This window comes from Pistacia vera, unplaced genomic scaffold (assembly GCF_008641045.1).
Source record: "Pistacia vera cultivar Batoury unplaced genomic scaffold, PisVer_v2 Contig188, whole genome shotgun sequence".
NCBI classification, from domain to species: Eukaryota; Viridiplantae; Streptophyta; class Magnoliopsida; order Sapindales; family Anacardiaceae; genus Pistacia; species Pistacia vera.
The window spans coordinates 1,676,455-1,687,247 of NW_022195981.1; the positions used below are offsets into that span (position 1 = coordinate 1,676,455).

The window sequence follows — 10,793 nt, forward strand, 5'->3', positions numbered from 1 at the left end:
ATATAAGGTGTAGAATGTTTACGTCTATGTTAACATATAGGGTCTACGATTCGGTCAGTGGACTATGACGGTATTAATTATTATTAATATCATATAGTTTTTACGTCAGTATGAAATATAAAGTGTTAAATGTTACGTCTATGCTAAACATATAGAGTTTACGATTCTTCTTTGTTAGAACATAAAGGGTGCGTTTGATTGAATATCTATAAATATAAAATCATATTCCCATAATATTCTTTTTTAATTATTTGAGGAATATTTATTATTTTTTAATAAATTTTAGACCCATTAACTGAATTTTTAATTTAAATACGCCTGAAAAAGTTTAAAAAATAACAAAAACACCCCACCACCAACAAACTTCCAGATTCCGGCACACCGACGGCTACAAACGATTGGAATGCCGGTAAATCACAAATGTGACATCATTATGCCAGATCCACTAGGATCGGCCGGGAAAAGGCGCATCATCGGGTAGACGGCCGAGTCTCCCTTCCGTTAGTCGACGGCCAGATGGCCGCTGATCTGGCCTTTCCGGCAAATCCATGGCGATCTGGCCAGAAAAGGCCATATCGACACCTATCAGCATGATACAACCGCTATGCGTCGTAACGCCCTTTTCGGTAGGATTCGACGCGGGTGCCGAATCTGGGATACTTGGGTAAGTGGGGGTGTATTTGTTAAATTTTAAATCTTTGTTGGTCGATAAACGATTGTATGAAAGATATTACGGTACACAAGGTCGTTAAGCATCGCCGTGAGATCGCTAAGCGATTTTCTTTTCCATGGCGATAAGCGATCATTGTGATTAGAAGAACAAATCTGCCAGGGCATGATCGCTTAAGAGATCCGACGATATCGCTTAAGCGAGTATCTGTCTTTTTGTCTTAGCTAGATTAAGCAATGCCCAGGTGCACGACGCTTAAGAGTTCCGGGATATCACTTATTGCGAACATCTGTCTTTTGTCTTGTCGATTTTATAGCGATCGTGGATCCGTTTAAGCGATCCGTGATATCGCTTAAGCGATTCTTCTCTTTTGTCGGTGTGATTAAGCAATTGGATCGCCTAAGCGATCTTGTTTGAAAAACCTTTGTCGCTTAACGCGATCATGGCAATATTATTTTTCCTGCTTTCGAATTTGATAAACTAAAAATATACCAACACATATTAATTCCTCTTTCTTCTCCTAATTTGACAAACTAATTCCAAACTACAAACACCAACAATATTTAGGCCAGTAACAAGAAATATATAAAGAATTGATTATAAGGTAACAATAAAATTTATAACATCAATAATGAAAACAATAAACTCATCAAGGTTGGCCTTGGCAACTCCCTGAATTCATCGTTCTTCGAACCTAATTTTCGATCTGCATGTAATTTCTTTTGGCAACTGTTCTCTTTGTGGCCAGGTTGCTTGCAAATTGAGCACTTATTATTTCCGGGGAACCTCAAAGGTTGATCGAATACGCTTAACTCTTTTCTCCCATTGTCTGTCTTTTGAATGGAGTGGATGATAATTTAGCATCTTTGTGCTAGGCACTACCCATGCTCTTCTAGAGGCACCGGATATATCGTTTATAAAGCTAGAATGTAGTGATCTATCATATAGAGAGGGGAGGCAAAGTTCCTATATATATTTGAATCAAAATCGGCTTCCGTTGGTGTCAGGCTGCTAAGCATGAGGACAAGGTAAACGTTGAATGTCAAACACTTTACAGCTGCAAGTTTTCTAACAGGTTAACGCAGGCATTCGGCCATAGCCGCAAACAGTGAACTCTGAGCATTAAGAGGATAGGCAAACAGTGCATTGACAGTTTATATAACTCTCACTCAATAATTTTTAGTCGACGAAACAAAGGTGTGTATAAAATTATCTGACTCCGTACGACGCTCATGGAACCACCGCGCCAATGTCCTTTGGATTGCATCAAAAGTGCAACTATTGGAACTCTCTTTCTATTAACAACTTGAATTTATGGACTCGGCCTATGTTTGTGGTCATGACATCAAACCTTCTTTAGGAAAGTAAGCTCTACTCATCACTCGAAACCAACATCATGTTCAAGATACTTAGCAACTCTATCATCCTTGATTCGGATTTGCTGGAAGTGCCTCTCCTCGAACGCATCAACGCAAAGCTCTCGCACTATGCTATTGTATGTGTAAGGAGGCCAGCACACTTAACTTTGTTTATGTTCCACAAGTGCCTCAAAGAATCTGTGATGTGTTTGACGGTAAATAGTGGCAATCCTCTTAAGAGTGTGCCTATCGGATTATTATCCAACTCGTCAGGCAAGCGCATATGTACGTAATTGTTGAAAAAACCAAGTCCCACGACTGTCATTCCAAAGTCACACCACAACTCATGCCAACTGATATGTGTGATTCTCGTGCTCTGTGCAGTGGCCACCAACAACGACCTCCATACTTTCCGTCAGAAAGCAACTATCAACAGCCAACACTTCTTCCATGTTTACAAAACCCCTTATAGCAAAACGTAAGCAACAAAAAAATTTAAATCATATTCCTGTCCCACTTCCAAGCCGTCTTGCTACTGTTGTTTGTCAATCAAGCTATACGCTTCTAATACTGGTCCCATGCTCCGCGTGCCCTACCAAAATTTGTGCATAGTCTCCCTTTCTAGCATTTCCAGTAACTAACAGCAATCCCAACTCTGTGCGCACAAGTTCTGAATGTTTTAGGAGATAGACCTTCCCTTCAACGAACTAACTTTTGACAAATTGTCCATAACATCAGCGGATGCGTTGTGACTCACCTGAAATATGTCCAAACACAAGTGTGTCACGGATATGTGTAAGAATAAATTTTTCCGACTCCGCCCAACTTCTAAAATAAATCTGCCACTTGCACTTTCGGTCACGACACTGCAACCGTCACAGCACATGAATTTGACTTTTGGTGATGAACTCAAATTACCTCACGGCAACAAGTTTTAGCTTCCTCACCACTTCCTCTTTGTTGTCAAATAAATACCCTATGTGCAACTGCGATCCATCCGTAAAAACATGAGCTGATTCACTACTCACTCCATTACCCTCTCTTGAACCTGCATAAACGACCATGGTGTTCTCTTCTCACAATCTACGCCTTCTGCATAATATGTATATAAAGGAATCTCTACATCTGTGGGAACATCTACGGGTCCTCATCCTCAACATTTTATTCTGCCTCCTCACACCACCAACTCTTCTACAGTGTCCTCCTTACCACCCAATTCACCGTCTACTCTTGATTTTAACTAACAAATCAATGTCCTGTAGTTCAAATTAAAACCGGCAAATCTCCGCCTATCCTCGTTATCCCCCTCTTTGAACCAACTTCGAACGATTTTTCTACAAGAGAAACCTTAAAATCGACCTCGAACCATTATCGGCCTCGAACCATTATCGGCCACCAATCAATATAACTTCACACTTTATCCAACTTTAATATAGCAGGAAGTACCTATAATGTTCAGGAACTCTGCTTAAAATATATTTCACAACTATATCACTACGCGAGCAACTCCAATTACCTCTTCTAATATCATCAATCAACCTCAAAACTAACCTCTGTGCTCACAGCAATTGGTACAACTTCTTTGCTCTTCCCAATCCACTTCCAGCTACATTCTTCCTCTACCCACTCACCAAAATATTCAACACCCAAAACAACTTGTCCTATGGTAATAGCCAACTACCTGTAATGCAAGAAAAAAATTCTTAAATGTTGTACTAAGGGTTCAAAATTAAAAGATTGCACAGTCGTTATAGGTCTGTTGTATCGCTTAAGCGATCATGGTTATTATACTGGATCACTTAAGCGATACAATGATCGTTAAGCGATCTTATGCCTTACTGATCGCTTAAACGATTGCCTATACACCAGACTTACCAGATCACTTAAGCGATCTATCTGCTGCATTACCAGACCTACCAGATCGCTTAAGCAATCCATCATACCCAGAACACATTTTAGTCATCTCCACCAATCGATCATCCTACCCTGAACAAATTTTTAACAAATTTCACTCCTTTCAACTGCATTACATCAAACACAACCCACACACCTAAACACTAAATCAAAATCTAACCCAAACCATCCATATTAAATCTTTGTAAAGCTAAATATAAAATGTAAAAAGGAGTACACATACTTAGACGAAATGTAGGAGGAGAGGAAGAGGATCTTTGTGGAGAAGATGTTAATGGTGGAGGAGAAGAATTTAATGGCGAAGGAACAAGAAGATATAGAGGAATGAGGAAGAAGAAGATGTAGAGGAATGAGGAGGAAGAAGAGATGCAGAGGAAGAAGAAGATGTAGACGAAGCTAAGAAGAAGAGAGAAGATGCAAAGGTAGAGATGGTTAAGGCGAGAGGAAGAAGAGGTGTTGGGTGTTTTGCAACATATTCGAGTTTGTGGGAATACAGTTAATTTGAAAAGATACATAATACTTTATTAATCCAATTAAGAACTAATTACCCTTAATCATAATATGGCATTTAGTTAACACTTTAAAACTTGATGCCTTTTAATTAAATGCAAATCATATGGTCTTTAATAACTTCCCTCTCCCACCATCTTCTCCCCCCCCCCCCCCCCCCCCCAAAAAAAGTTTGGTATTTTATTGTTTGAAACAATGACACCTAGGGTTAGTTAAATACAAATACTCCTGAATTTTTTGAAATAATAGATATCCCTATGATTAAGCTTGGAGGTTAAATTAAACAACCGAGTGACAATTTGGTAAAATAATCTTGATTAGACTTATAGTTTGGGAAGAGTTAATTTAGTTAAGTTTGGTTTTATATTGATTTTATTATTTTAGTTTGAAATAAGTTCAACTAGATGAAAGCCCACGCATTAACCCGTGTTTGATAATGAATTTTTTAATTGGTTGATATCTATATCAAAGTATCTCTATAGTCATAATTATATTGTTTCTTGTGGTAAAACATAATAGTAAATAGTTGTCAATATTATTGTTGAATTTAAGTGATAGTATTATGTGAAATAGGGTTAAAGTTTATTTTGTTATATTTCAAATATTTTCAGATTTACAACTAATATATAATATATTTTAACATGGAAAAACCAAATGAAAGAGGAGGGTGTGTGAAACCTGCCCATGTATGTATACAAAATCAAAACACCTGCAGAGTTGTCAAATTGGAGGTTCCAGACCAAATACTAACACCATTAACCAAGAGTATAACATCCATACTATATTGGTACGTAGATAAACAGTAATGCTACAAAAATATCACAGATAATGCAACTGATCTAGTGATCTTGAGACTACGAGGGTGCTATTGCCAATGCCATTCATGAGTAATCTTAACAGAACCCCTTACTTTTGTAATGAGAAACATCAAGTAAATGCTACAAACTATTTATCAAACACCCAGTTGAGAAGTTTAAGGATGAAAAACATACATTGAAAGTAAACATGAAAGAAATGCAGCAAACTTTATCAATCTAAGTAAATAACCTCAATAGCAAAGTGTTTTGATTATAAGAGACTTCATAATATAGTAGCGTGTCGTTAAGGGTGTTCGGTTTCGGGTACCCTGCACTCTTGAAGGAACCAGAACCGAAACCAAAACCGACGGTTACTTGAAATTTGGAACCAGAACTGGAACCGAAGGTTCGGTTCCTAGGTACTCAAAACCCGAACCGTAACAATGGTTCCGGTCCGGTTTTGGGCTACTGTAAAATTACATGATCCCCCAACAGTTTTAAAATCGCAAAAAACGCTTAAAACTTATAAATACCCCACCTGGCACTTGTTAACAAAAATAAAATTACAAATTATAAATTTAAATTCAAAATACAAACTCCATTACTGTAAAGGTAGATTCTCAAAAGTCAAACCAACTTACTTTAAATGTTATGAATATAAATATAAATGTATTCACATTACTTTTTCTACAAAAATTTATATTAACCCCCCTAATCTTTTATTTATTTTACTTAGTCTCGGTTCCTGTTCTTGGTTCCGGTTCCTAACTATAAGAACCGGAATCGAAACCGCATAGTAACAGTTCCAAAAATTTGGAATCGGAACCTACCCATTGACGTGGCCTGGGTAGGAACCGGAACCGAAACCAAACCAGGACACCCGCGGTTCCGGTTCAACCGATTCTGTGAACACCCCTAGACTGTCGTAGAACATCTAGGTGCTTTCAATGTTGTCGTATTGAGTTATGTTTGCCTGTTGAACTCATCATGAATATTATTCCACGTTTTCTTGTCGAAAACATTATTTGGTCTTTTTACCAGTTGAATCTGCTTGACTACCCGGTCTGCAAATAAACATAGCCCATTAAAACCACTGATTATCACTACCCTAAGGGGCAAAAAAATTAAAAAATATAAATCCTTCACAAGATAATAAGCAGAAGATATAGATAATTACCTGGATATCAGGTTTAGCAACAACAAATTACTTCAACATACGGTTACCAAATGCACATGACATAGCTAGAATACCTCCAACTCTCCAAGTGCCTGACAAAACAATAAGAGGAACAACAGTCTAACAAGGCACTCATTAGTGGTTTCCAATCCCAAACCTTGTCACTCCAAGACTTATGTCAAACTGTTTCTGACACAATAGAAGAATGTAATAAGCAACTAAAATTAGTTAATAAGCACAACTTTTACCAACTGTAGGCTTTGAATTATTGCTCAACCCCACAAATCAGTTACACTATATACTCATTGCTTGGAAATTATCATGATAGCAATTTGCATCTTCTTACTTCAATAATAAACGTTATACAGTGAATAATTTTACCTGCCCACATTACGACGCTGCCAACATTTTCAATTCTTTTCCCCTCATCACTTCTGTTGGGTTTGTGATCCTCAGAGAGAGGGATAGCTATAAGAGAAAATAAAAAGATAATGCTTTAAAGAACGGTTACACAATACTCAACATTCATTTTCATATGCAGTAAAAAGTAGATAATTAATACAATCATGAGCCTATTCACTAGTTAAAATGACCAACAACCAATAGAACCACCAGCAAAAGTAATTTAAACCAATAAAAATTCTGAGTATTGAAGTTGTCATTTTAAAACTGTGAAAAAAAAAAAAAAAAAAAAAAAAAAAAAAGACTTTTAACAACTTCATAGTCTAATTCCCTTCTGGGTGAAATAGTTTGTCACCACTGACAACTGGGAATCATTTATTGAGTGAATTTGAGAATTTAAACAGAAGTGTCCTTACAACAATAAGTTTGCCTTTGTTCTTGGGCGTTTGAGCGAGTTTTAGTGCTGCAACTGTATTTGCACCTGAGAATATCCCTACCTACACAAACCAGAAGGTTGACATCAAGCTTAAAAGAATTTGAAATTCACACATTATTCTTAAGAGCAGAAGAACTTGAAAGTTGGAGATCTAATAATTGGAACAGAGTCTTTAAATATTTCAGCCCAAAAACCTGATTACAATGCTCATAACAACTTCAGACGAAGTCTGATCAAGGTCTAGAGAAATGCCCATTAAGAGAAGGTAAATATCAACGGTATAAAAACTCACAACACACACATATTGGTATAGATAACTGAAATTTAAAAATCATTTGAGTTTTACCATAAGCTCCTCTTTCAAGGCCAACTCCCTAGCCATTTTTACTGAATCTTCACTGCCAATCTGTCATAGAAATTTAAGTAAAATTCAGAAATTTAGCCTACAGAGTTTGTTTGTTTTTGTTGGCGAGGAAAGGGTTTGAAAAGATAGTACATAAGCAATATTTACCTCAAGAACTTTTTCCATTACATCCATGTCCAAAATATCTGGTTTGAATCCAACCCCATTGCCAGTAATAAGATGAGGACCTGTTTTAATTGAATATGTCAGACTATAATAAAAGTCTCAGAAATATAGGAATAAATCAAAATTAAAAAAAACAACGAAATCATCTATTGTTCTTTCTTTCCTTTTTCAAATCATGGATAAATCTAACAATAGAAAATCTGCATAACAAAAATGGAAGAGAGGGTTACATTCATCAAATACACATACTCCCCTTCATCAACATCACCAAAACACAAGAACCCCTCAAAGCCAATTCAGGATTCTCCCTCACATATCTTTAACCGAGGAGCCGGGCTTCCATCCAACAAAGTGTTTTCCAACTTCAAGTCCCGGTGGCAAACTTGCTTTATCCAGAAGCACCAAAAGAAAGCAAATGAATACTCAAATTTGGAGACCCAAGATACAAAATGATATATTTTCTAACTGAAAAATGGGTTTATCATTAAAAGAATAAGATTAAACAGTTCATACACAATAGAAATTATGGCTTACCATTGCATGGCAATAGCTGACTCCAGATATCAGCTGCTGAAAGAAGAAGCGAGCCTGCACCAAAACAAATTCCCCAAGTAAATCAAACTCCACTAATTTACAATAGCACTATGCTTAAACAACAACAAGAACAACAAAAATCATGCTTTAATTAGATCCAAATGAATCTTCAATCTTTCATTCCCTCTCTTTACATTCTTTCTTGAAGCAATGAATTCATCAAACTCTAACAAATCACACAACCCTTCTCTCACTAAATTTCACAAAAACCAACCAAACCCACATCAAATTTCCAACAATATCACCCATCTCAAAGATCAAAACCTAAAATTTCACGTAACACTCAAATTCTAGATCACCAACCCCAATTAAAGAGATCTATCATACCCACCAAAACCAATCCCCAAATCCAAACAAAAGATGGGCACTCAAACCTGATGCAAAAAAAATAAATTTAGGATAAAATTTGTAAAAGAGGAAGCTTTTTTAACGTACCCCTGAACATTCTTGAGGGTTTGGTTGAATCTGGAATCCAGGGTACTTGACCTTTTTTCTTTGAATCAAGAATCCCACAAAGCTGCGCCGCACCTGCAAAAGGAAATGACCGACAAAACAACCTAGACCCAGAAGATGAAATTCACGATAAAGTTCATAAAATCCTTTAGAAGCGTTTGGATTAGGGAATATTGAATTATTGGTACTTGATTACTGGAAAATTAGATTAATTGTTGGAATAAATTATCAGATATGTTTTATTAATCAATAATGCTATGGACACTGGAATTTTTGCATCGAAATATTATACTAGCATACGTGTAACACGCCTCTGATTTTTTTAACAAATTTTTTCTAGTGAACGGCCGTCCATCAAATTTGGACGGTCGTTCACTCACATGGACACCCGTCCATGTTATATGGACGGGTGTCAATATACAAGGGACGAGCGTCCCCATTTAAAGGACGCTCGTTCATAAATAAAATATGAAAATTAAAAAAAAAAAATTTGGGGACGGCCCATAAATTTTAGACGGCCGTCTCGTCCATACTTTAAAAAAAAAAATGTTTGGACGGAATGGACGCCCGTCCATTATTTTGGTTTCTACAGATACTGCACATCGTCAGCCAACTTTTTGAGGTCCTCCAGCCAGTCTAGTACGTTTGCATCCTGGTTGAAGTTCTGTAACTTATCCTTATTCTCTTCATCGCTACTGACTTCCCCGAAAATCTTAAACTCTTACCTCCATGGAATTACCTTTTTACAAAAATCATTAGGATTTTTGAGGGACCTCAACCTGGAGAATAGCGTCTCCAGTTACTCCAACTTGCTATGCAATTCTTGAACCATGATTAACTGCATGTCACACAAAAGAGAAGGATGAAACGGAGACTGAACCGGAGCTTGATCCTATTTATGGTCATGGATGCTTTAAAATATTCAAAACTTCTCGTTCTCTTACCCTAAATTAAAAATATAATTATAAACTTTTGCTAAAAGCATGGAAGATGTAGGACTCTTATCTACTTCATCTCATCGTCTTTTATAAATCATTTTATATCTTTTTTCTTTATAAATCATTTTATGTCTTTTTTCTTTAGTATAGTGACATTCTTATTTGATGGCATGTTTTAGGTTGATCTTGAAAGAGTTGCAAGAGATACCCATGGTTATGTGGGAGCAGATCTTGCTGCTCTCTGTACTGAAGCGACCCTTTAGTGTATCCGGGAGAAAATGGATGTCATTGCTTAGAGGACGAGACAAGTGATGCTGAGGTGTTCAATTCAATGGTTGTGAGTCGCACATATTTTCTTGAAGGGACAAATACAAGCACAGGTTTTCCATTCTTGGCATGTTGGACAATTGTAGTATATATGGGTTTCGTCATGGCTTGCATCCTTGCATCAAAATTGGATATATCCACTCCCTGAATATATATTTCCAGAGGCACAGGACGAACCCCAGGAGGAAAATTGAAAAGGCCATGAGAGGTAGCCCTTATCCATTCGTCATGGCTTTTCTATTGCGATCCCATGAAAACTTTGAGGACTATCTTAGTGGTATCAGTGAAGAGATGTTAAGAGCTACTTTACGTCATGGAGTAAGCTGTTTCAGAGCTATTCAAAGGTGGATATGAAGACAGAAGAAAAAGAGAGGAGGTGGGGAATGAAGACGAATTTTTTTTTTTTTTTTTAAAGTATGGACGGGCGTCCAAAATTTATGGACGACCGTCCCCAAAGTTTTTTTTTAATTTTCATATTTTATTTATGGACGGTCGTTCTTTAAATGGGGACGCCCGTCCCTTGTATATGGACACTTGTCCATATAACATAGACGGGCGTCCATGTGAGTGAACGGCTGTCCAAATTTGATGGATGGCCGTTCACTAGAAAAAATTTGTTAAAAAAAATCAGAGGCGTGTTACACGTAGACGGGTACAATATTTCGGTGCAAAAATCCCGATGTTCGTA

At 37.0% G+C, this 10,793-nt stretch overlaps 1 long non-coding RNA gene across 3 annotated transcripts; it reads right to left on the reverse strand.

Annotated features, from left to right (window-relative positions):
- Nucleotides 1-6,426: 6,426 nt before the first annotated feature.
- On the reverse strand, nucleotides 6,427-8,909 carry LOC116127049. 3 transcript variants are annotated; one of them, XR_004127564.1, is made up of 7 exons: nucleotides 8,823-8,909; nucleotides 8,328-8,381; nucleotides 8,024-8,179; nucleotides 7,776-7,855; nucleotides 7,245-7,670; nucleotides 6,808-6,894; nucleotides 6,427-6,546 (listed from the first exon to the last, which is right to left on the reverse strand). It is a non-coding gene; the product is annotated as an uncharacterized LOC116127049 (long non-coding RNA). The 3 variants fall into 3 exon arrangements; XR_004127563.1 differs by lacking the exon at nucleotides 6,427-6,546 and having other exon boundaries at nucleotides 6,713-6,894; XR_004127565.1 differs by lacking the exons at nucleotides 6,427-6,546; nucleotides 8,024-8,179 and having other exon boundaries at nucleotides 6,713-6,894.
- Nucleotides 8,910-10,793: the final 1,884 nt, after the last annotated feature.